Source organism: Neopelma chrysocephalum, unplaced genomic scaffold, assembly GCF_003984885.1.
Source record: "Neopelma chrysocephalum unplaced genomic scaffold, ASM398488v2 Primary Assembly neopelma1_22, whole genome shotgun sequence".
In the NCBI taxonomy this organism is placed as follows: Eukaryota; Metazoa; Chordata; class Aves; order Passeriformes; family Pipridae; genus Neopelma; species Neopelma chrysocephalum.
In genome coordinates this window covers 22,187,627-22,212,547 of record NW_020897689.1, presented here as the reverse complement: position 1 = coordinate 22,212,547, position 24,921 = coordinate 22,187,627, and the positions used below count along the sequence as shown (strand labels likewise).

The window sequence follows — 24,921 nt, the reverse complement described above, 5'->3', positions numbered from 1 at the left end:
GTATATTTTGTGCATGAATCTTCTACTATATAATTTATGCAGTCAGTTCAAAAGTACACAGAAGTCATTAGATGCAGCTGAACATTTAGTCTACTCAGATTAATGTTATGGAAGTCTGAGCAGCATCAGAAATGAGATTATCTGATTTGCAACGGAAAAGAGAAGAAACCATGGAGGGAGGGTCTTCAGTCAAATAGATCCTTGTTTTCCTGAGCTAACATTATGTATTTCAAGTTTGCTCTCTGAAAAAGAAATTTAAAAAACAGTTATTCCAATATGACATAGCACACCATTTTGGCCACCTCCTTTTTGGATACTAAGTCACTGCCTTAAAACAATCAAAAGCTCTAAACTTCATGGAAAGCAAGAAGCTTTAACCTAGGTCCAAACAGCTGACATAAATGTGGAAAGCACAGTGTGCTGTCAAAATAACCATCACGGAATCCAAATAAGCTTCAATTAAAAAAAAACAAAACAACAAAACAGCTCTTGAACAGTTTTGTAAATACAAGCCACTAAAAAAATTACACCTTCTATCATTTCTCAAGTTAATATAGCTGTGAAAAATAATAAAAGAAACTAAACAAGAATCCTTATTTTTCATCATTAATTAGGAATTAGTTTTAAGAAAATTATCTTTTACTGTAAAGGAAATTATGTTTGTTTGTAAATTTCTAGTTGTTATGCAATAAAAACATGCCAGAGACAATTATGTATTTACACTGATCAACGCACGTTCCTAAAACTGCGTACAACCTAACACACCTTCCTTCTTTAGCCCACCTGCATAAAGGAAAAAATCAGTGTTTACAAATGTCTCATTCTGAGATAATACTTTGTTGAAAGGGCTAAGCAAAAACTTTCTCTGTACATTTTGGTTAGCCAGCATGCAGAAAGGACATGAAGACAAACTGTTAACACATTCTGCAACTCACCTTCTACGTTCTACCAAAAGATAACCCTCCCATGCTGAGCCTTAAAAGAGTAGGTTTCCTTCAGTATAATTTTTGTAGCTACTGACAAGATTTATCTTGAAAGAACTCCTTGTTTACAGTACATGTATTATTCTTCCATTAATTAAATGCAAGTATCCAGATTTTTTTGTTTTTTTTATTGAAGCTATTTAAAAATCCTCTAGCACCCTTTTGGTCCACAAATAAAAGAAAAACCCACAACTGCTGGGAAAGGGCCAGGGGGGTTGGGAATGGAAAAATATGGGAGGACAGGGGTCTTGCAAGGCAGTTAATAAAAAAAAAATAAACCTACATGTTCCATGAGCATGACAAATGGTGAAGAGATAAACCAACTCATTTTCTAACACTTTAGCCTTGGCATTTGACCAAGAGGTCCCTTCCTGGCAAGTAGCCCTGCAAGCTACCGACGCTCAAAACATCTGTAAGTATAAACTTCTTCTGGACATTTATTCATTCCTAACATATGAGCTCATTAACTTTTTTTCTAGTTGCAATCTGAGTGGATTTTTTTTTTCCAGAAAGACAGAGGGAGAGTACCCAGTTAAATGGGTCCAGCTGCTGCAACAGCAAGCAGCCGAAATGCAACTGCCTGTTCCTGTGACTCTGCCAGTACACCCCCATGGGCTGGTGCTCAGGCCTTCACCCCACAGTTGCTGCCCAGCTCTTTCTAGCCCATTAGAAGAGACTTCAACTGCAAACCCAAACCCGATTTCTTAAAACATCAGGTTTGCACTGAGCAGGAAGGTGATTGGACTTCTGCGCCTCATTTGTACTGTAAAAAGGTACAGCGTTTACCTAAAAACTTTTCAAAACTTGTAGTATATCTTGGTCTTGTTGGATGTCTTTGTAGTATAATCAACCAGTCAGTAAATCACTAACTTAAAATGTAGTCTGACTTCAAAGTCAAGTTAGTCTTATCATTACCACAAAATTGAAAGTGGAGAGTGAATTTCCCTGTCTGTTTTTAAACTGACACCACTTCTCCCCACCCTGTAATCTCACTTTAAGAATGAGCATAGCCCTTTCAGTACTGCCATCCTGTGGAATGGCATCCTACAAAGCAAAACCACAAACATCTAAGTAACTTGCTAGATTATAGAGTTTATGAGAAAATAAGTTAACTTTGGTCTTGCACCACATCCCAAGAGAGCAGGAGAAAACTGCAGCATAACTTCTCATTACTCCCACAGAACCATTTATGCCTCTTTGCTGTGTAATCCTTGCACTTCCGGTCTTCCACTACATACTCAAGAATGCACATCATGTCTTGTTAAGAATAATTTCACTATTCAACATATCATTCAAATACAACTCTTGAGAAAGAACTAAAACCAACCCCTGCTCCACTGTGAGTCTTAAGACATCATCAGTTCTCAGCACACAAACCTCTCATGGGCCTGATGCCCAAATCCCAACATTACAAACGTGAATTGTCTACAAGGAATGGGAAGGCTGTACAAGAATGGAAAGGTAGATCTGTTTGTGTGATCTAGTTCAAACTAATAGCACTAGGAATATGCACCTTACACCTACAAATGTTTTTGGCATACGCAAGCAATGGACGGTAGTGTTCAGTTTTCCACCTTCTGGATGTGCCACCACTTAAGCATATGAACAAGGAAGTTCTCAGCTGCTAAGTGACAATGGTAACCTGTTCCCACAGGAGAGTACTGTTCTAGCAATGGTGAAGGCAAAGGTGCATTTGGGTACTGAGGTATGCACTTGAAAAGATGAGGTCTTTCTGGTTTGGCAGGTTAGGGATACAGAAGAGGAAGAAAGCAGCAGGAACTGTGGCAAAAGCAATGCTGGGGTCTGCATTTAGGAAAGCAAGATGAAAATGTGCAGAGGGGCAGGGCTGGGTCCTGTTTTCAGCAGGGTAGGAATACAGTGGGAGCACAGGGAAGACAGATTTGAGAGCCCTTAAAGTAACTCCAGAGCCTCTTGTTGCACGGCGCAAACTTAATTCAGAAAGGTCAATTCAGCCTACGTGCAACTACTCTGAAAACAAATGAGGAGTGGAGCAATGACTCAATCAAAGAAGTTTAGGACTATTTTTGTAACACTGTCATTAGTTCTTATGTACAGAAAACCCTAGAGAATGTCTTCCAAGGTTTGCCATGAAGCAAAACCTCCTATTTGAAAAAATTCAGCTAACTAGTAAAAAGGATGGAATGAACTTTATGTGGCATTTCAACAGCCCTGTCCTGTCAGAAGATTATAGACGAAATCACAAAATATGCGTACTGTGCAATGGTTAGACCACAGATGGCGATAATGATAGCCTGCACTACCCAAGGTTTGTCATTGTCCAAGAGCTTTGCAAACAAAAAAAGCATCACCACAAAGGTCCTTCCTAACAAAATTTTGTCTGGAAAAATATGAAAGAGCTTTAAACCCGTGACATCCTCCTCTCAACTTTCCTTCTTGACCACATCCCTCTTTAGGCTTCAGCTGGCAACTAAGTGGGCCAACTTGAGTTTCTTTGCTCTCGGGGAGTGCAAAAGATGAAGGAAGACCAAGTTGGACTGAATGCAATGACACATTAATTGTCTCATGTATTAATTCTATATCAAACCTCTGAACCACACTTGCCAGTGGTTCAGAGGTCTAGCACTGAGAAATGGAGAGTGGAGCCTTTTTCTAGGGCATGGAACATCAAGGCAGGCTCTACAGAATCAACAGTGTTCAGCTCATATAAGAAGCAACATGATAAGGCCCATCCAACTCCCTTGTCTTTCAGCAGTAACCTGGATCTGTAAAGGCAAAAAACGCAGCACATGCAAAAATGTCAGTTGTCTCCAGTTGCTAAAAAGTTCAATCCCACTACCAGAACTGTCATAATTCCTGGTATTAGTACATAAAAAGTAACAAATTCCAGGGTGCTGTACCCTTGGTGTAGCGCTCTCCTTCCCTGTAAGTATTTTCTTTAGGCATTTTAATCGCTAGGTTAATTTAGCAGTCAAATGATACAGATGACTGCATGTCAGGTCTAACCACCTAAGGACCAAAGATTCTTTTTATTAATGTCTGGTAACTTTAAATTACTAGATCTACATTATTTTACATAGAAGGCAAACAAATGGGAAGCATGAGACTTTTGCTCACATTGTTATGATTTTTTTCCACCTTAAGGTTATGTTATTTCTTCTAACAGTATTTTTTGTGCCACCTTTGCATGTTTGATTGTCATATCTTATAGACTGTGCCAGTGGAGAAACAAACGAAAACCTCATCCAGCATGGCAGGATTTGACCCCAATTCTACCTCTTTTAGCTGTAAAGGATGCCCAGAGAAACATTTTCAGCTACTCAGTGCTTTTAAAAGTATTCAGCATTTAAATCTGTACTGCTTTTTTCCCTTGAAGTCTTAATTTTTGCTTCACTTTTGACTGAAAATTTCACTTCTACATTTTAACTTTACTTAATCCATGAAACAATAATGACTACCAACTAATAATAGACCTAGCAGAAAGTACAGCCAAAATCCATATGTTGAAGTTTATGGAAAACCTTGTCACCTTCAGATAACTTCTTCAATCACACCCGCTACAGGCTCTTGGAGGCATGCAGTCCCTATTAAGTTCCTATCTCTGCTCTGTGGCCAGAGACAAAGTCACAGGACCAAAATAAACCACATACACTTCCTCCTGTTACCATCCTGGGAGCTGCCAGATGATGATCAGAGGTGTCTTAAGCATGTGACCTCCGCGTAGCTTCGGCAGGACGGTGGTTGGGCATATGGAACACGTTCTGCATGCCCAAGTCCCATGGGATCTGACACTGAGGTGAGGCCTAGAGATAAGGGCCATCAGCTCACTGCCACACCTCTTAAGTCATTTGCTTTAAATAGCCTCAGTATCTGCAGCATTCAAAGAGAAGTCTGATGCATGTGCACATTATGGTCTCTCTCTGAATTCATTCATTGGATTCTTTTTTTAAGTCACAGAAAATAAAGACAAAAAAGTAAGAGCTGTTGTCAAAGAATAGACAGTACCTGATAGCAACAAAAATTCCCTTCTCCAAAGCTTAACATTAGATTAATAGAGGCTAAAAAAAGAGAGAGGCAGAAAAGAAAAGGAAAAAGAAAATAAAAGGTTAAACAACCACCCTCAACTTTCTCCGTGATGAAAATACTGATAGCAAAAGGTTAGCAGTTACCAAAATCTGTCCTCTGTGAGTATTTCAACTCCAAGCTTCTGCTGAGGTGAGGGAGACTCCCCCATTTTTCTTACTTCTTTATCTTTACAATGGACTATTTCAGCCAAATATATAAAAAGACTTCACATGAGGGTTTTTTACATTGTCTCTTATGGGTGAAACAGACAGCTGCTCTTTGAAAAGACTTAATTTTTCTTCTTTAAAGGCTATTCTACTTGAGATAGTCTCTGGAAGCTTGTCCTATAGCTAGATCCTTCTTAAATATAGAGATCAGCTTTGACACTTGCTTTTTATTCTTTTTTAAAATGCAGTTTTAAGAAATGCATCTCAAGTCACTCAAGACTTTGAAGATTGTTATTGAGCCTTTGTTCCCAGTGCAAGGGTGGAGCACAGGTCTAACCTCCTCAGTTACAGATTAGTCTTGCTTGACAGAACTGGTAGCACACTGTGCCTTGTAAACCTCCACCTTGTAAACCTTCGTGTGCCTTCCCTCCCATGGCACACAAATGCCACCATGCCTGGGGGCTGCCCATGCCTCTGCCTCTATCCTCACAACCACAGGCGGGCGGGCAGCAGCCAAGTACATGTGGCTCTGTTCAGAGCTATCTGATCCCACGGCTTTCCTTCCCAGATGCACAATACAAAGGCTTTTAAGATCAGCCCTTCAGATTCACAGGACACAAGCCACCTTGACCAATGATACAAAGCCAAGCAGTATGACAAACAAACTGTAACGAACTACATCACTTAAGGAGGCAATGTTTCAGTAAAGGCAACCAATGATTTCCAACTAGCCAACTTCCAAATAGCCTTCCAACTTCTGAGAGATACTTTTAATCCACGTGCTATTCTCCTGTATGCATAATGGTATCCTTGTAAGAGCAAAGGCTGCATCATGGGAGATGACAAACTGGAGTAGGTCTCAAAAACCAGTATTTCATACTGAGCTGTTCAAGAGCATCAAACATAAGATAAAGGCTGCACAACAGATTACATAAAACCAAGGTCGTCTTGGTTTTGCTTTGTTTTCTTAAAAATCAAAGCCTTTAGTACGTAGCAGAATTCTTGCATTATTGAAAAAGCCCGTTCACATCTCAACATTTTTACTGGGAAGTTCTCAGGCACAATTGCTCTGAACTATGAACACTGCTCTGCACTTTTTTAAGTCATTCTTAGCATCCCACTCTAAAAATCCTGTTCCTCCAAGTTCTCCAAGGTTACTGTCTAAGTCAATGTCATACCACTTTAAAATTGTTCCCAAATATCAAACACCACGGCTTTTGATATTTAGGTAGTGAGAAATTTAAGTATAAAGACAGAGAGATGGAGAAAGCACTCAGGAAACACTTCAAGGGAGCAGGGTGGTTGAACAAAGGAGGAGACCTTTTTGGCCAGTGCAGTCTCCCAGCCGAACTCTCCTACAGCAAGCACAGCAAGTACTCCACTTCCAAATCACCTTCAACCCTTTGGCATTTCTAATGACACACGATAGGATTAGGCTCTTGCTCCCTACAGCATTAGAGACTAGAAAGTGAAAGGATTCCCAAAAAGCAGTGTGATGTTCCCTGTAGTTCCTGTATCAGCTGACAAGATGTTCTATTTTTCAGCACTGTATGGCACAATTCATCTTCAGTATTAACCATGAATTTCTAGATTTTAAGAGCACAGCCTCTGGCTGATAATGATGAAATTTTACTGATTTCTGCTGCTTCAAGAACATAAATAAGAAAAAAACAAAACAATATATCTAATGAGACCTGAGCCTATAAAACTTAATTATCATTGAGGTACTGCATTTATCATTTGAGAATAACAGATGTCCCGTGCTTTCACATCTACTGCAGTTTGACAGAACTGAGAAAAAGTTAAAGCACTGATGTCTAACTACCAGTCTTAATAGTAAGTGTGCAGGAAACTACTGATTTCCATATTCTAATTTCCCCATGGATTTCCCAGCTTGTGACTTGGAATAAAAGAAAAATCCATGGTGACATTAATCAACTGAGACTCACCCCTCCAATAATTTTTTTCTTGTGTTTTACTCCTTCCTCACCTAGAATACTTGTAGTAAGACTGAGATGCTCTTTAACTATCATGAAGTATTTCTCAAGCTCTGCTAATAGGTGCACTGTTGCAAGTGTATTAAAATTGCTTATTTTAAAATGTAGTATTCATGTTCAGTACCTTATATAGCATTCCAGAAAAGTTGAATATTATCAAGTACCTAGTACTTCTTGAAATTGCTCTGGTTTTTTTTAGTATTACAATTTACTTCAGGAGTATTGCACTATGACAACTGCCACCCATGCAAGGCAGGCAGTCATTGAATTCAGATGAGGAAATCATTCTGTACTACATCTGTCTAAATACTGCAGATTTATTTTCACAGTGTTCTCACAAATGCACAAAATATTTCATATGTAAAGGGAAAAAGAATAAAAAAGAAATGCCTTCATTAAATTTTTGACACAACAATGAAAGCTCCCCCCTCCTCCCCTTAAAGTCTGCTCAGAAAATTAAAATTATTGGCAAAGCCACACTGTATCGCATTGAAAAGCCCCCTCTGGCCACAGCTGTCAGCTTTTACTTTTAGCATTAGGATCTGCCTATGGGCACAAAGATAGCTTGTAGCTCATAGGCTCATTACAAGTCAAGGGCAAATAAAAAAATAATCCATGTAAACCAGTAGGAAACACTAATGTAACTTTGGATGTTTAGTTATGCAACTACACATCAATTCTAATTAAAAAGAAAAGGTACTAACAAACATGCAACTTCAAGGGAAAACCATACTAGGAAAACATGTAAGTCATAAGAAAAAGTAACAGAAGTCCTGACCACTGGGTCAGATTAAAATAAGATCAGGTATCAAAAAAAATCTTTATCTGAAGAATCACACCTATGTCATTAGATACATTCTCTTCATCATACACAAAAGCACACTAATTATTAGTCTCTAAACACATCTTTATTCCTATTCATCCCTGAGCAGGAAATCAGCATCCCTGTCAGGCCCAGTAACATTCAAATAACATTCACAAAAATAATTTGTAAATCTTTTTTAGAATGTAATATCCACAGGAGTTTCCACAGAATCTCTCTTTTCCAGTTGAGATATTCCAAAATAAAAAACAAACAAAACCCCAAACCCCTAAATACTAGAAACTTACTAAGTTTGTGGTTGATTTTAGACTATCCAGATTTGCCTTGAACTTCAAGTATTCTCAGAAACTCTAGACCTAGTTTTCCTCTTTCTTATACTACATACTTATGTAAATCCACTGGTTTTGATGAATTACTTTTAATCTGACCACTAATTTAAGAGGAGACATAGACTGTGCTATTTAAAGAACTTTGTAGTAGATAGTTTAGAAGACTGGTTTTTTTTCCCCTCCCTTAATGGGAAGCTTGAAAAATGTTTTCCAAAACAAATCATCATCTTCAGCTTAAAAGGGAACATCCCTGTTGTTTTCAACCCAAACTTAATTAAGCTGATTATTATAAGTCACAGAGAATGTTTCTTTTTAACCCCAACTGCCACAGTAGAAGCACCTGGAACTAGACTTCAGCCTTAACTGAGGAGCAGGAAGCCCAGCTGCTGCAGGAAATTACTGCACAAAGCGCTGTAGACCACTTTCCAAAGACCACTTCAAAGGTCCCTGTAACCAAACAGGGAGGCCCAGGGCTCTTTTTGCCTTCCCACCACAAAATACTCCCATCCCCAGACATCTATCTTGACTCTTTGCTGAGGACAGTGCCAAGCAAAACCTGACAGCAGGGCACACGGATCCTTGCCTTGCTGCTCCAGTTCTTTGGCTGCTGCCTTGGAGTCAGCATATCTTTATTGATAATTCACAGGAGGCTTCAACCCTCAGAGCCAAAGTCCAGACAGGCAGCCTGCGTCACCAGCCTTGCTGCAGGATGGCAGCCTCCAGCAGGGAACCAGGATGGATACATGGAGGTGTTAGGATCTGATTATTAAAAGATGCCCCTGTCCGAATTAAGGTGCAAACAAGACCATGCCCCAAAGTCAATAGTACAGATTTTATTTAACAGTAAATATGAGGTAGAGAGAGAAAGAGAGGAAGTGGGAGGGGAGAAGGAGAGTCAGAGAGAGACAGAGATTGTATAAATAGATCACTATCACGTGGATCCCTGCCGCGTCCCTCCAGTCCTTCTCCGCTCATTCTGGTTTGCTTGGTGGTGGGGGTCCCAAAGTCATGCTTCTGGAGTACCACATTTATACAGTCCAAGCCCCAAGTATTCATGGGGTTGCCATTCCCACAACGTGGGCTGGCATGTGTATAAGGACTTGCTTCCCTTTTCCACACCTTGCCATGGTCAGAGTTTTGTCTGGTGCGCTTACAGTCTGCAGGTGGGAATTTCTGTCCGGATAGGTTACCCAGATATGCCTCATCGGGCCTGGCTTTCTGTTGTTGCCAGTCTGCACTTTCTCACAGTTTGCACAGCGCAATTCTGTCCAGTGTGCTAATTCCAAACCTTCACCTCTGTTTAGGCCTTGGAATTAACGCCTTCCTGTTTTCCATCTGTGTTTATCTGTTGAGGTGGCTTCTCTTATTTGACAGCATTTTGAGACAGTTCACTGTGCTCTTTAAGTCCTTACAGGAGGCAGCAGCATCCTCTGTTACAGCAGGAGGCTCCAGCAAAACTGCCCTCAAAGCCCTTTACATGGAACAGTTTGAGGACCGAGCATGGTGCTGAAGCCCCTGGAGCACCTCAGGTAGACTGTCAGGTGACTAAAGAAAGAGTTCAAGAGGCAGTGCATGCAAAAATGGCTGACATCTACAGTAGTCAACTTTGCTTGTTGCATTTTGCCTTTGCAGTAAGCCCTACGACTGTTCTTGTCTGAAGAGACTGCCACTTGTTTAGGGGTTTACTGCTGTATTGTCTCTGTGGAGGGAGAGAGACTGGACAGACTGGAGAAAAGATTAAAATGCTGCACAGCATTCTCATATTTCACAGAAGGGCTTGAGTTAATGGTGAAATATCCATGATTTATACATTAATAAAAAAATGTAATCACAGTGAAAAGGTCATCTCATTTGCATACTAGATACTCAAATCAACCACCCTGGTTTTGCAGATCTAAAATGACAGCAAAGCAGTACAGTTGGCCAGTGAGAGACAAAGGATGAAGACCTCAGTAGAGGATGAGCAATATTTAGACACAGCTAGGATGCCCTTCTGGTAGGACCATTAAAATGATTTAGGCACAAGATGCTGCTAAAAGAGGTGGTCTTGCAGCCCATAGTCCCATCTCCCTCTTCTCCCAGAAGCCACTGTGGTGAAGCCATGGGACAAGGTGATTCATCCAGCTGTTCCATGGGAGTATCATTTCTCTTTCACTCCAGAGTAAGCCTGCTGTTTGATCAGCCCAATGCATTGACTAATACTGAGGTTGCACAACCACTGTATCTAGCACAAAAGATGCAGCTGGAGCTCTGGGAAGGGCTAGGAAGATATGTGGGTCTGCCCTCTCCCACGGCATTTTACCCTTATACCACTTTGTTCTAATACAGGACTTAGGCCTTAGACTTGAGAAGTAAAACCTGCCTGAGCTCCTATATTACCAGTGAAGACAGTCTACTTCTCTGCAGTGTGACTCACATCAGAAAAGTTGTACCATTCAACTCCTCATTGAAACACCTCTTTCTCTCCCACCCCCCAATCCATCACCCTTTGGTCCTACTACCTTTTACTGTACCAAAAACAGAAACCAAGCTTTCATTCAGCCACCCGATCCAGAGCAATCCAAGTGCCTCCACATCAAGTCAAGTCTCCCAATGCATTTGGGTCTGGGAGAGTGAGGCACAAGTAGGACTATTATCAGCAAATGTTATTTTACTGCCCATCTGTTTTATGTTTGTGTCTCGTTAGCAAGATACACTTCTCTACTTGGGAGCTGCTGATGCTGCTCTACAATTCTCATCCTGTGTATCAGCATTGCTCTAAATTAGGGTAACTGTTCTCTTACAGTGAGGGAACTTGAGGCAATCAGTCTTCTAAACTGGCCTCCTAACCTTCCCAGCCATTGCCAATAACCCCCATGACAGCACCTTTTAAGTCTTTTAAATCACAGATGAGTTAACTTTTTTTTAAAAGCCACTGATAGTGCCTGGAACCTGCAACATCCATCCTGGAGCGCTCCAGACACCTGATGATTCAAGTCAGGGAACCACTAAAAATTCTGCAGCCTGTAGCAAAAGCTTTTTACAAGATAAACTGTATTCGCTATAGTGAGGAGAATGTACTTTGAATGTTTGGTAGAAGCAGCAGTCCAAAAGTTGAGAAATGTCATGTTCATCCACATGCACATTTTTGCGTTCAGAAAGGCAGCAAAGAGATTGTGTATAAATGAATAATAATTCCCTAATGACTTTATCAGAACTAATCTGGTACATCCTGAAACAACCCAAACCCGCTTGCCTGGCCCTTACCAAGTATTAAAGATCTCACTGTCCTCTTGGCATTTCCAGTTCTTCCTAAAGACTTGTCTAATGTTATCATTTCCTTCCCTTTTGCTGCTGGAAAAATTAGCAAAGTTAAGATAAAGTATGTGATATAAAATGAGCAATATTATAAACACAGTTTGCATTTCTGGCACAAAGGTGACCTTCTTCTCTCTTAGTTCATGGCACAGTAGATTCAGAATTCAATTTATCCTGTTGCAGATCTGTGCATGGTTAGCAAAAATTTTAAAATGTAAGACAGCAAGATTCTTACTAAAACAGTAATACACAGACTTTAGCACCAAATAAAAACAAAGACTCATAAGCAAAGAAACCACGTTTTGACCTTCAGTGACATTTTCACACTACGCATAGTCCAAAAAATTCTCTGCATCATAAATATATATGGTTGACAGATGTTAATTAAAACACTGGCGTAACAGTTTACCAAACTAATTAACTATCTCTATATATTCTACAAGGGTGGAAATGCTTTACAAGAAGTTATTGCAATTAAAAAACATGTATAAGGAACTACATAAAACGCTTACCAGACTTCGCTCATCTTCTAGGCTCACATTCACAATATTTTAATTGTTTGCAAATTAAAAACATCAACTCTGACTCAGAGGAATAAACACAGACCACCTCTAGTAACAGTCAGGAAACAAACCAAATATTCCAAAACTCTTCTGGCATTCTTACTAACTAAAGCTGTTATTGATTTATTTGATGGTATTTTCAAAAAGAAGTCATCATGAAAAACGTGTAGCATTCAGCTTACAGATAACCTCAGAGTTCATATGACAGGACACTCAGAGTTTGTAAAGGTAACTTAGAAAAGTTATTCAAACCCTCTATGAGAGAAAAAAAGTCTTCAAATGTAAATTTTGTTTTGATTCACTGCAAAAAAAACCAGGAACCTTCATATCCCCCCCAGTGATCCTTACCAGAGAACTGGAGCACTGAGCTCATTACAGTGTATTGATCTCCCAAACAAAGGGGCCCTCATCCATCGATCGGCTCCTGTCAAGGTCCATGCTGCTTGCGAGGCCATGCATGACACACAGCTGTGGATCACTCCAAAAAGACAAGCAACACAACACATTTTCTTCCCCAGGCACAGCATTCTTTCACGGTACGCAACAGAAGTCACACAACTGCCTCTAAGCAGACAGCAGGCAGTCTTCAAAACCAGTTTTCTCAGAGACTTTATTTGGTTACCCTACAAAAAGTTTAGGTACCACTTGAAAGTTGACAGTAACTTACAGGAACAAATGTTCAGAGCTTACTTCTTCAGTCTTTTATCTACAGCCTGCATGATAGATGGGGCTTAAAAAATTAAGAATCTCTGTATACTTGTATCAGGTTTTGTGAGGAACACACAACTCAATACTATTAGGACTCCATAACTTTCCTTTTCATTTTAAATCAGATGAAATATAAAAACCACAGACTGTGAGAAGGTGGTCACCTTAAGCCAGGCTTCATTACTGCACTAGGATGTGCCCAGCAGACTGGAGCAGCCATGTTCTGCTAGGATCTCTCTTGGAAAATTGGGTCCTAAATCCAGGTGCACCTGTGCTTTAAACAGCATCTCCTTTAAATAGCAAACCCACTGAAGGCTAACAAAAATTTTCCATTTTAGTGACTACTTTGGCTTTTTGGGGTGCACCTGTAAATTACGGAAAGTTTGTTGCAAAAATCTTAAGGAGGAAATAACTTGCAGATCATTTGCAGCTGTAACAACTGACAAAATCAGCTTCTCTGAGGAAAAAATGTTCCATTTTTATAAATAATGACATGTATAATTCTTAAATATTTAATTTGCACACAGGCATAATGACAAGATTTTAATTGAGACCTGACACGGTCAGAAGTGCAGATAGTGACACACAGGGTAAGAATGAAAGGGATTTCTTTTGCTGTTAATTTGTATTTTAAGTTTCAATGCAATTTAAGTTTCGTTCCAGTTCTGGGAAACACACAGAATCAATTACATGTAGGCAAAAACACCTCGGATACCTGAACTGCTAGATGTGGTTTTTGCTCCAAGCTATTAAAACTCCTGCTCTAACATATCTCAGCTCTGCATAAATATGCTCCAAGAGGTTAGAATTCCACCTTGTTTCATTGCTTTTCTCTTTCAGACAGTTGTGAAAGCACTGTGATATTGACCTTCTGCAGCTACCTTCGCACACATGAGCACTCCCTGCCCGCATGTGCTGTCCCAGTTTCAAATAATTTCAGCAGTATTTCTACTCTTATGTAATAAGTACCCTTGCAACAGAGACTCCTTCACAAGAAACCAAATCAACCAAAGCTCTTTTTGCATAACCTACCAAGCAGCTATATGTTAGTGGCTATTGGATGCAGGTGACAGTCTCACCTGAATCTGTGACCTCCAAGGGATGTACAGTCCCCCATTACTCATCCCCTGAGAACCAATATATATTTTTATAAAACCACAAACACACACTGAAGCACTGTAAAGGGAAAACTGTGGGTATTTGAACAGAAGAGCACATACGGAATTGGAAAGCCAAAGACTTTCACTGATGTATTATTTCTAGGGTGTAAAATGCATACTGGTTGCTTTACAGAAAACAACACAAGGTTTTTTTGTTTTGGCTTTGTTTGGGTTTTTTTTTCCCCTTGACGAATTCAGATGATAATCAGCACTGAAAGATAAATCTATGCAAACATTAATTGAATTTAATGAAAGCATAGTGGTAAGAATTTGATTTAGGGAAGTACATTCCAAAGAACTTCTATCATAAAGATGATACTGAACAAACATCATGAATAGCTGATGGAAGGAGTATGAGAGGTTGATAAAACCACACAGCTGACCCATGGATACAGTCACATTTCCATTGGTCAATAAACAATATGCTTACAGAGGGTAGTTGGCAAGTTATCAGTGTGTCAATGATTGAGAGACGTTTTACAGATTAGAGAATAAAGACATTAAAAGAACCCGAAAACCAAATTTTAAATGTATGATCTTTAACTACCTTTCCCAACAACAGTTCTTATGCACCAGCTTTCTTGTACCATTAGAAAGAAATTCTTTACTTTGTGTGTGGTGAGACACTGGAACAGGTTGCCCACAGAAGCTGTGGATGCCCCAACCCTGGCAGTATTCAAGGTCAGGTTGGATGGGGCTTTGAGCAACCTGGTCTAGTGGAGGGTGTCGCTGCCTACAGCAGGGAACTTGAAACTAGGTGATCTTTAAATTCCTTCCAACCCAAACCATTCTGTGATTCTCCTTTGTGGAAAACTACTTGAGCCAGGCATTAAATTCAAGTTCAAGAATCTGTACCTTATGCTGTAGAAAACCTTACAACATAAACACCAATAGTATTTTATGCATCCAGTTTCTGGCATAAGGCTTGAAATTAAATGGCTATACCATACAGTAATAATTTTAACAATGAACACAAATGTGATCGAAATCCAACACAACTTCCACTGACTCAGCTATGTATTAAATCTGTGCACAAGTTGATAAAACCTGAAAGAAATATAGACAGGGAAAAAACTCATACACACTTAGCATTATGTTACTAAAGTTTAAAAGCCACTCACTTGTGGAAAAAAGGAATTTCTTTTTCCTCTTTTCATATGCTTAAGCCAAAACATTGACCTATTGTAACCAATGAGCCACCATTAATAAAGCTCTATCCTGAAAACAACTAAGAGCTTACCCTTCACCCACACATAATTTCAGTACAGGTATGCTAAATGCAGACACCAAAGTCTACTTACATAGATGTTTTGCTTGTATTTGATTGCCAGTTTACTTGTATTTGAATATCAATTTGCAAGCTAATTAGAGAACATTGCTGAGCCCATTACAGAAAAATAGTGCTCCACCATTAACTGCAGTGCTATCTCACTAATTCCTTCTAAGACTGGCTTCAAACAACATCTTCATCTCCATTCAAAACAATTAGTGTACATTTATTTCACATTTTAAACTGCAGCGAACCAAATTTTTAAACACTTTAACAGATTGCAGTGCTATTTTGATAGCTTTTATGTTACAAATTCTGCTTTTAGGGATTCCTAACTTTCCTATTTAAGAGAATGTTAAACTGGAACTCACAGAGGGCCTTAAATAATTCCTCCTCTGTACAACCTGAGAATCATATGCCATTAACTTTCAAAACCAAACAAAATCTACTTCTTAAAAGGCAGCACAATGCACAAGAAAGAGCTTGCTCCTGCAGGCAAGCAGACAAGATCATAATTATCTGCCCCTGCTCACAAGTCTGCCAAACTGCAGCAGACAGTAAAAAGGAAGAGGGAAAAAAAACAAAATGGGCCAGTTTCTGAAGCTCTGCAGGCAGCTCAGAGAAGAACGAGATGCACCCGAGCCATGTTGTGCTGCTCCTCTGCCTGGAGCATCAGTGCCAATAGGCAGGCAGGGGCTGCAGCCAGTGAGGTGAAGGATGGCAGCAGCGGGAGGTGGTGGGTGCCCTGGTTCTCCAGGATTATCTGCAGCCAGGCTGGCGGGTTAATGAGATTGCTGGCTAAGAACTGCCAGCACAATTCACTACTATGCCTGGGTAGGGCTGGGATGCGGCAGGCAGCAAGGGATGGGAGGGAACTGATCCTCAATTGCCCAATCCTGGAATAAATTAAAACAGGAAGAAAGCTCCCAGTTGTGCTGCAGGAAGAAAAGAGGAGAGGAAAAAACCCAACCAAAACAAAACCAAAAAAACTAACAGAGAATTCAACACAGTGGAGTTTCATTCTGTTATGACCTCCTTTCTCTCATCACTACTAACAGACCACATTTCTCATTATCTCCTTTACTGCAACAGGTCCCAGAAAATCAGCAACACAAGCTGACCTAAAGCCCACCAGAAAAAGGAGGAACAATTCTGTGACAGAATATCTTACTGATCTAACTCACTTGTCCTGCAGCTACATCACTGTGATGTATTTATCCCTATAGAAAAGAAAGTTACATTCTTGGCATATCCTCTCCTAGCTTCACTTAAGGCTTGTATTTTCATAAGCACTTAAAACTGCACATCTATACACAAGGTGAGAAACAAGGAAAAAAACATTACTGGTACCAAATCACATGTTTTGAGATCACTCAATAGACACTGATGGACTCACAATGCTCAAACCCAATGATGCCTCCAGAACAGTGGACAAGCCATGATGTGCAGCTGTAGGTACTTCTTTAGCCAACCTGACGTCTTGGCTATAGGATCAGTATGTCTTAAAAAGGCTCTTCCCTGTGCATGTTCTGATCTTGGATGAATACTCAGACAATTAATTTTTTTAGCATTAGTATAAATTGCAAAATAAGGGAAGATACAGACACCGTGTTGTCATTTTGGTGTCAAAAAGGCCAAGCTGTTTCTCCCAGAAAAGCTTCTAAGCACTAGCTGCTCATCTAATTCACCTTGGCGAGCTCCACTGGGTCCTCGGCATTTCCTTTAGGGTGGGTTCAGATGGCCATGACTAAGTCAAATTGGATGTCACAAAGAAATCTGAAAGTACTACAAGATACTTTCCTTTCTATCTTAGGTTGCTTCTGCTCTCTTCTTCCAACTAATTCCAAATTTCTCTGTGCTAGGTTTGTGGAGAACCTGTGCTTTCCTTTCCCCCTTGAACGACACCAGGGTTCATTCCTCCATCATTCCACCATCCTTCATAACCTGGATTCTTCTGCTTTCATCTTCTCCCTAGACTCAGCTCCATTTTCTACTCCAGAGTTTCACTCCATTTATCCCCCAGCGTTATTTTCCTTGCCCTGTGGAGGACACATCAACCAGCCAGGGCATATGGAGAGGAGTTGAAAACCACCTGTGGCATTAAATTGGAAAGATTTAAAGTGTACCAAAGGCCAGTTGCTCCTTCTACAGTCTAATTAGAAGATAACAACTCTAGTAAATTTCATCCAAAAAATCCGACCCTGTTCCTTTGCACCTTCCTTCTCTTCCTCCTTTCTCCTCAGTTCAGCAGGGTTGACTGCGATGCCTTGGACGTGTTGTGAAAGCTTGGAAGTGAACTCTTCCAAAAATTATCATTTCCAGACTAAAAAAATGCCCCCACATTGAGTGTCCCAAGTTCAACCAAAAGCAATGAATCTGCCTCACTGTATTCAACCCAAATCAGAGCAGTTCAAACTGTACTTGGATTTGTTGACTCACATCCAAGTTTTCAACACAGCAGTATTTGATTTGATGTAGTCTTTAAGTGTTTAAATACTACAGGAATTTATCTGTATTTAGTATGGTAATGTGTTCTACAATAAAGGACGTTTTCCTAAAATATCAGTCCAGTAGGATGCTCTAGTAAATTTGTCTTCCAGATTGTTAGAAAAATGACAAGTCAACAAAAGATGTATTGTGGTCTTAAGCGAGAATTTGAATGCATAATTATATATACCATGTGTCTCACGTTATGCTAACACAGGTGGCCTCACCTGAGTTTTTGCTCCACGTATTTCATACGGTTATATACCAAAGACACAATTTTTTTTTCTTGCAGCTCTTGCATGCAACAGCAACTTTTCTTCTATCTCTAAATAAATCACCCATACCTAAAGGCACCTTTGCCTGCTGGGGAGACTTTCTGCCACAGCTTTGCAACAACCATTCCTCCCAGCCTTCCCTAGAGCACTGGTCAGCTTTGAAGAAGGCTCTAACTATAGCAATTTCAGGAGAAATAATGGCCCCTTGGGAATCAAAGCCAGATGGCATAGATTAAAACTGAACTGAGGCTACACTAAATGGTGTTAGAAACAGCATAATGCTAGACCCAGCTCCAGAGGGCAGAAACAAACAACTCCTTTGCCATCCTCCATTGAGCCATGCCCAAAGCTTACTGGGGCAGCTGACAACTCAGTTCTCATAATTCATATTTCTGCACACAAAAAGGACACTACCTTTGAGACCCTCACAAGTAACCAGCTGAATATAGGAAAAGGGAATAAGTACTAAGTAATTCAGTGCATTCCAAGTAAATGCATCATAAATGGAAATTATATCTGAGCTGGACTAATTCACTAAGAGAGTAATTTACAGATCCCAGAACACTGCAACCATTCCAGATTTCCGTAATTTCTCTGTATTTTTCTCTTTATCAAGATGTAGATATAAAAGCCTACACTAGAAATAAATGCACGGAATAAGGGTAAATCATGTTTCTTCTTTGGAAAAAGCAGACAGAATAGTTCATTCAGGATTTCACTACAAAATATATTTCCACCTCTAATCCAAATATGCCATAAAAAGAAAACATTTTCTTTAGCATATGTTTATAGGTTTCTTTTAGAATTTCTTCTCATCTAGAACTCAAGTGATTAATTCTTTGATACTGGATATACAAATTGATCCACATACTACAATTCCATAATAGCTTTACAGTCCACCAAGGGATAATGCGAGTTATGTTTCTGAAATATTTGTCCTTTGTACACATTCAAAACATCACCACACTTCATTATTTATGCTTGTTCTCTGTTTATATATACATAATGTTCAATATACAAGCTTGCAATGAGAAGATACCAACGTTAGTCAATAGTTTAATACTCAAGAGTAAAATCAGGTATCACATACAAGTCAGACAAAAAGGAAAAAAGGAGTCACCATTCAAATAGGTTTTTTACCACTGTTCATCAAAGTGAACATATGCTATGGGTACTCCAGGATATATTCTATGCTTAAGGAATGGGGAAAAGAGAGTAAGGAAACCACATCTCAAGAAAAGCAGTCTCTTGCTTCAGCAGAAGAAAGCTCTGATTTCCAGGGGACAAGTATCTAAGAACACATTAAGAGCTTGGTATGTGAACAGACAAGAGGCATCATAAAACAGATACTGTGCTAGTGTAGTTAAAGTAAATAGAAGCAGCTCTTTCAATCCACGATAGTAAGCTCAAAACTGACACTGGAGAATTTAGGATGCTGTGGGGCATGGAAAGAGTACAAACAGGAAAACTGTTCGAGAAAAGAAGAGGAAAAGGATTAAAAAGGCAAGAAACAAAAAACTGCAATGCAATTGTAACATACAGTAAAACAACAAGGCACAGCATCACCAAGCAACAGCATTAAAATTTACTCTGCTTCACATGGAAGAGGACAAAACTAGATCTACTAAATATTAAGATAACTGAAGGGAAAAAAACCTAAACCATATATTCCCAACACAAGCTTCTGGGAAAAAGAAATTCTCACTCCCACTAAGGCTTAAAAGAATAACTAGAAGGATGGTGGGTTGTGCGATTCTTTTTTTTTTTTTTTTTTGCAAAGGTGGGCAGGATGAAGAAGAGTATAGGAAAAGAATTTCAGAAAACAATACTTTTGGGAGGAATTGAAACACTTTTTCCCCAGCTTGCCAGCAGCTCATAGAGAGACCCCATCCATCTGAGATTCTTTGGCTGTCTGCCTGGAAGGAACTTGTCAACTTGTCTTTTTGCTTAAGGCAAGGAGACTTCAAACAAAGTGGTTACCATTTTCATTTTTTTCATGGAAAGAAAAAAAAAGGACAATTTTTTTTTCCCAGGGAAAGACTAGTTTCCCTCTTGGAAAATATGATTCTGCTAAAAACACTTCCCCTGGCTCTACAGTTAATATGCACTGGAATATCAAAGCCCCCAGTGTATGCTGCCATAGTAAGAATACAATTGTATGAGAGCTGTTCACAGAAAAGAACGACACATAAGTCTTAAAAGATGTGCTGCCGTCTTCAGTTTGAAGCATTATGAGTTTTTTAGAAAGAATTTTATTCTTAGCTGATGATAGACATTTGTAGAATAATAAAACATCACTAGCAATAAAAGAAAGCCAAGTCACTTCACCTGGGACAGACAGCATCCATGCAACCCTCCGCTACTATGTCAAGAAGAAATGTTAGTTACTCTTAAATGCCAGGCAATGCCTGAGTGCCGCTCTCCCAGCAACACATTTCTGGGTTGTTTCAGACCAATTGGCATTTTCAACAGTAAACTACAAAATAAGTCTGTGGGAATGCCAAAATCAAGTTTTGTCACTCAGTTTGAAAGCATCAAAACAAATATTATTTTCTAAGCATTTCACTGCTAGAAGAGAATAGGCAGCAGGGACACCATAGCTCTGTTTAAACATACAAGGTCTTTGAGTAAAAAAAAATCTAAAGGAGTAGGAGTGTAAGTTTACCCCAGATAAATTGGCTAACCCCATTCATTTTATGAGCACTTGGTACCAGGCTCAAAGAGGAAGGAAGGTGCAAGTGTGCCTCTTTCGGCAAAGCTGACGCTGATGCTTACTCTGGCTCAAATGGCTTATGAAACTGCGGCGTTACTCATCCATAATCACTGCTTATCTCTGTGATCAACACCAAAACATATTTTTTTCTTTATCATTGTGCAACTCAAAGAGATTAGAAATATTTTATAGCTACACAGCGCTCCAAGGATACATTTAGGAATGAATTTGCTTAGCAGAAAACTAAAATCATGCACTTAGTAACAGGACAGACAATGTTAAAATAATGTCTTTGAAAGATAAGAAACTGCTACAATAAGTTATCAGAGTAAGATCTCTAAGAAATGATTCAGCAAATAACCATTCAAGTAACCTTTCTAGGTGAATGATTTTAGCTGAAACGCATTATTTGTACCTTAAAATTTGCAGGATATAGAACAAAGATTAGATAAACTGGCTGGACATATCAAACTGCCACAAGTACTTTTTCCTGGATGAACTACAAAAATGTGGTAAAACCAGCACAAACAAGGGTATTTAATATATTAAATGGAACTCCCTCTTAACTTAACCTCTCCTTCTCTGAATATCACATCTTATTTATGGCCCTCCAAACAGCAATCACATTTTATTTACAGAAACAAGTCATAAGTACCGTGCCTACAAATTTGGGTTAGACATCTAGTTCTGCTAGGGGATGGCTGGAGAGTTATTTGCCTATTATTATTTTCTTTTTTTAAACGTTGGAACATTTAAGTCCTAAAACAATTCAAATTATATTAAATTCTAAAAACTCCATGGATTTATTACAAAGACGGTTTTTAGCAGTGCATGAAGTTTCTTTCACTTCTGTTTCCAAAATTATTACTTTATTTTTTCTCCCTTTACAGAAATTAAGGTAGTAATTCTGAGCTCACCTAGTTCTTTGGTAAAATTCACTGTAATTTCATTGAAGTGACTGGAACCAAGTGGAACAACATGTAAAACAAAATAAACAAACTCAAAACCAGGCCTACAAGACTTAGCTTAAATATGTATAGTGACCTAAGCATGTTGTATCTTGAAGTCAGACTTGCCAGACACTGTAAGACATCAGCTTTGAAGTCTCCAAGGCTATGACCAGCAAAGCGTGTTTAAGGGAGCATGGGGCATTGGTGATACTACGCCAGAAAGGGGGCAACAGGACACAGCCTATACAGTGTGGGTTACCTCCTAAACAGCTCAGTCACAACTTACTAAAGGAGTAGTTTCCAACTTCTTTTGCTGTGAGTCCTCAACTAGATGCATCTTTTCCCTGCTTCCTCATCCTGAAACCAAGGGCAGCTATCTTTCTTTTTCCCCCCCTCTACTCACATTAATGAATGAAGGGTTTCTTTTCCCTTCACCAAGTTATGTTATTCTGAATATATTGCTCCACTAATTTTTCACATACTGGGACAACTGAACACCTGGATAACAACTGAATGTGTAGTTGCCTCTCATGCTCAAAAGGACAAATTAGTAGATGCCATATGAATGTCCTAACCATATGAATGAACACGCCTATTATCAAATATATATTCTTTTAAATGCAATGGGAACAAATCCGATCCTCCCTCAAAAACAAGCACTACCTGAATACAAGAATAAAGAGAAACCTCTTCAGAAAACATACAGTATCATGTAGTACATGGTGGAACCCTGCTGATACTTTTAAAATAAAGATTTCTTACAACATTACTTTAAAAGCCAGGTATCCTATCTTACTGTAAAAGCTGGAATGCAGAGACCAACAAGTCATATGACAGCACTAATTTTATTTAAATTTTGGTGAGATGGAAGCCAAAGCACTTAGGAGAAGCCTGTCCCCCATTGTACTAGACCAAAGCAAATGAACAAGACAGGTAATAAATATATCATCATTTTCTTGGTCAGTATTTTAAGAAGCAACTTGTCAAGAAAGCATCAAGTTAGGTTCAAATGACTGCAGCTGAGAATTCCACAAAGTCTCTGTGCTTCTGGTATCAATGCACAAAACCAAAGAAAATTAAAGCTTTCATCTCTAAATCATTCAGAAACAAGTATAAGCATCTACAAGGATGTCACAAGGTTATACAGGGAGAAAATTAGAAGGGCCAAAGAGCAGGCAGATGCTGATGGAAATGGTGCTAAAATATTTGCTTATGCATTCAACAAGAACCACAGAAGGGAATCCAGCCGCCTCCTGCATGAGCTGCTGTGGGAGAGACACCAGGAGAGGATTGCTCCTGGATTTCAGGTGGTACATCTGAACTTAGTGACAGTGGACAACTGCCCGGACAATCTGCGCCTTGTCCCTTGGGAGTGGAAGCCCAAAGCTGAAGAAACCTCTAGCAAACAAAGGCAACAAAATCTGTATTGGCTGGCAATCCAACAGTTTTCTACAGACCCTCTAGAAGAGCAGTTTCTTGTCCTCAACGTAACAAGATATTACAATGCTAACAGGGATGTCCTGGACAAGAACTCCTGCACATATTATGAATGTCACTATCCCCCATGCACAATGACTGAAAAACATAAGTTACATGAGTTCAGCATCTGTGGGCGCTGCCAGGTCACACAGTAGTGTGGGTTGCAGTGCCAGCAGGAGGACTGGCCTGCCCACAAGAAACACTGCCAAGAGTGGAACATAATCTGGCTACAGCCTAAAAGATAACAAAAAAAATCTTTCTAAAAATCCATCAGTAACTAAACGAGGGCTAAGGAAAATCTCCATCCTTTACCAAATGTGGGAGGAAACATAGTGACAAAGGATGAGGAAAAGTCTAAGGTACTTAGTGCCTCCTTTGCCTTCATCTAATAGTAAGATCAGTTGTTCTCCAGGTATGCAGCCTCCTGAGCTGGGAGACAGGGAGGGGGAGCAGAAGGAAGCCCCATAATCCAAGGGGAAACGGTCAGGGACCTGGTACACCACTTAGACATAGACAAATCTGTGGGGCTCGATGTGTTCCATCCAAGGGAACGGAGGGAGCTAGCAAAACTGGTCACCAAGCAACTTTCCATCATTTACAGAAGTCCTGGATAACCAGGGAGGTTCCAGTTGACTGGAAGTGAGCAAGTATGACGCCCATCTACAGGAAGGACTGGAAGGAGGATCTGGGAAACTACAGGCCTGTCAGCCTCGGTACAGGGGAAGGTCACGGAGCAGATCACTTTGAGTGCTATCGTGTGGCATGCAGAGGACAACCAGGAGACAGGCCCAGTCAGCACGGGTTTAGGAAAGGCAGGTTCTGCTTGCCTGACAAAATCTCCTTCCATGAGCCATTGAGTGGATGAGAATAATGTCTACCTGACTTTAATAAAGCCTTTGGTGCCATTTTCCACAGTACTTTCCTGGAGAAACTGGCTGCTCATGGTTTGGATGAGTGCACTATTTGCTGTGTAAAAAAAACTAGCTGGATGACTGAGCCCACAGAGTGGTGGCAAATGGAGTTACATACAGCTGACAGCCGATCACTAATGGTGTTCCCCAGGGCTCAGTGCTGGGGCCAGTCCTGTTCCATATGTTTACTGATGATCTGGAAGAGAGGATCAAGTGCACCCTCAGTCAGTTTGCAGATGATACCAAGCTGGTTGGGAGTGTTGATCTGCTGGAGAGTAGGAAGGTTCTACAGAGGATCAGTGGGCCAAGGCCAACCATATGACCTTATTGCTCTCTACAGCTACCTGAAAGGAGGTTGTATTGAGGTGGCAGTTGGTCTCTTCTTGCAGAAACAAGCAATAGGCATAACCTTCCATCAGGGGAGGTTTAGATTGGATATTAGGAAACTTTTTTCAGCTAAATGGCTGTCAAACATAGGATCAGGCTGCCCAGGGAAGTGGTGGAGTCACAAACCTGGAGGTATTTAAAGGATGTGCAGATGAGGTGGTTAGGGACACAGTGTAATAACAGACTTGGCAGTGCTGTGTTAATGGTTGAACTTGATGATTTTAAAGGTCTTTTCCAACCTAAGTTGGAAGGCAACAGAGATCAGAATCAGGCACATGATTATCCCTAAGAAGCAAATGTCATGCAACTATAGTTAACTTGCAGCATCATCTGAATCTAGTTTAATAACCAGAAAATAGGCTTTTGACAACAATAGTA

At 39.9% G+C, this 24,921-nt stretch overlaps 1 protein-coding gene and 1 pseudogene across 1 annotated transcript in view; one reads left to right on the top strand and one right to left on the bottom strand.

Annotated features, from left to right (window-relative positions):
* CDH2 (cadherin 2) overlaps positions 1 to 24,921 on the bottom strand; it is a 117,457-nt gene that overhangs the window by 79,045 nt on the left and 13,491 nt on the right.
* Positions 3,249 to 23,490, top strand: LOC113960612 (annotated as a pseudogene).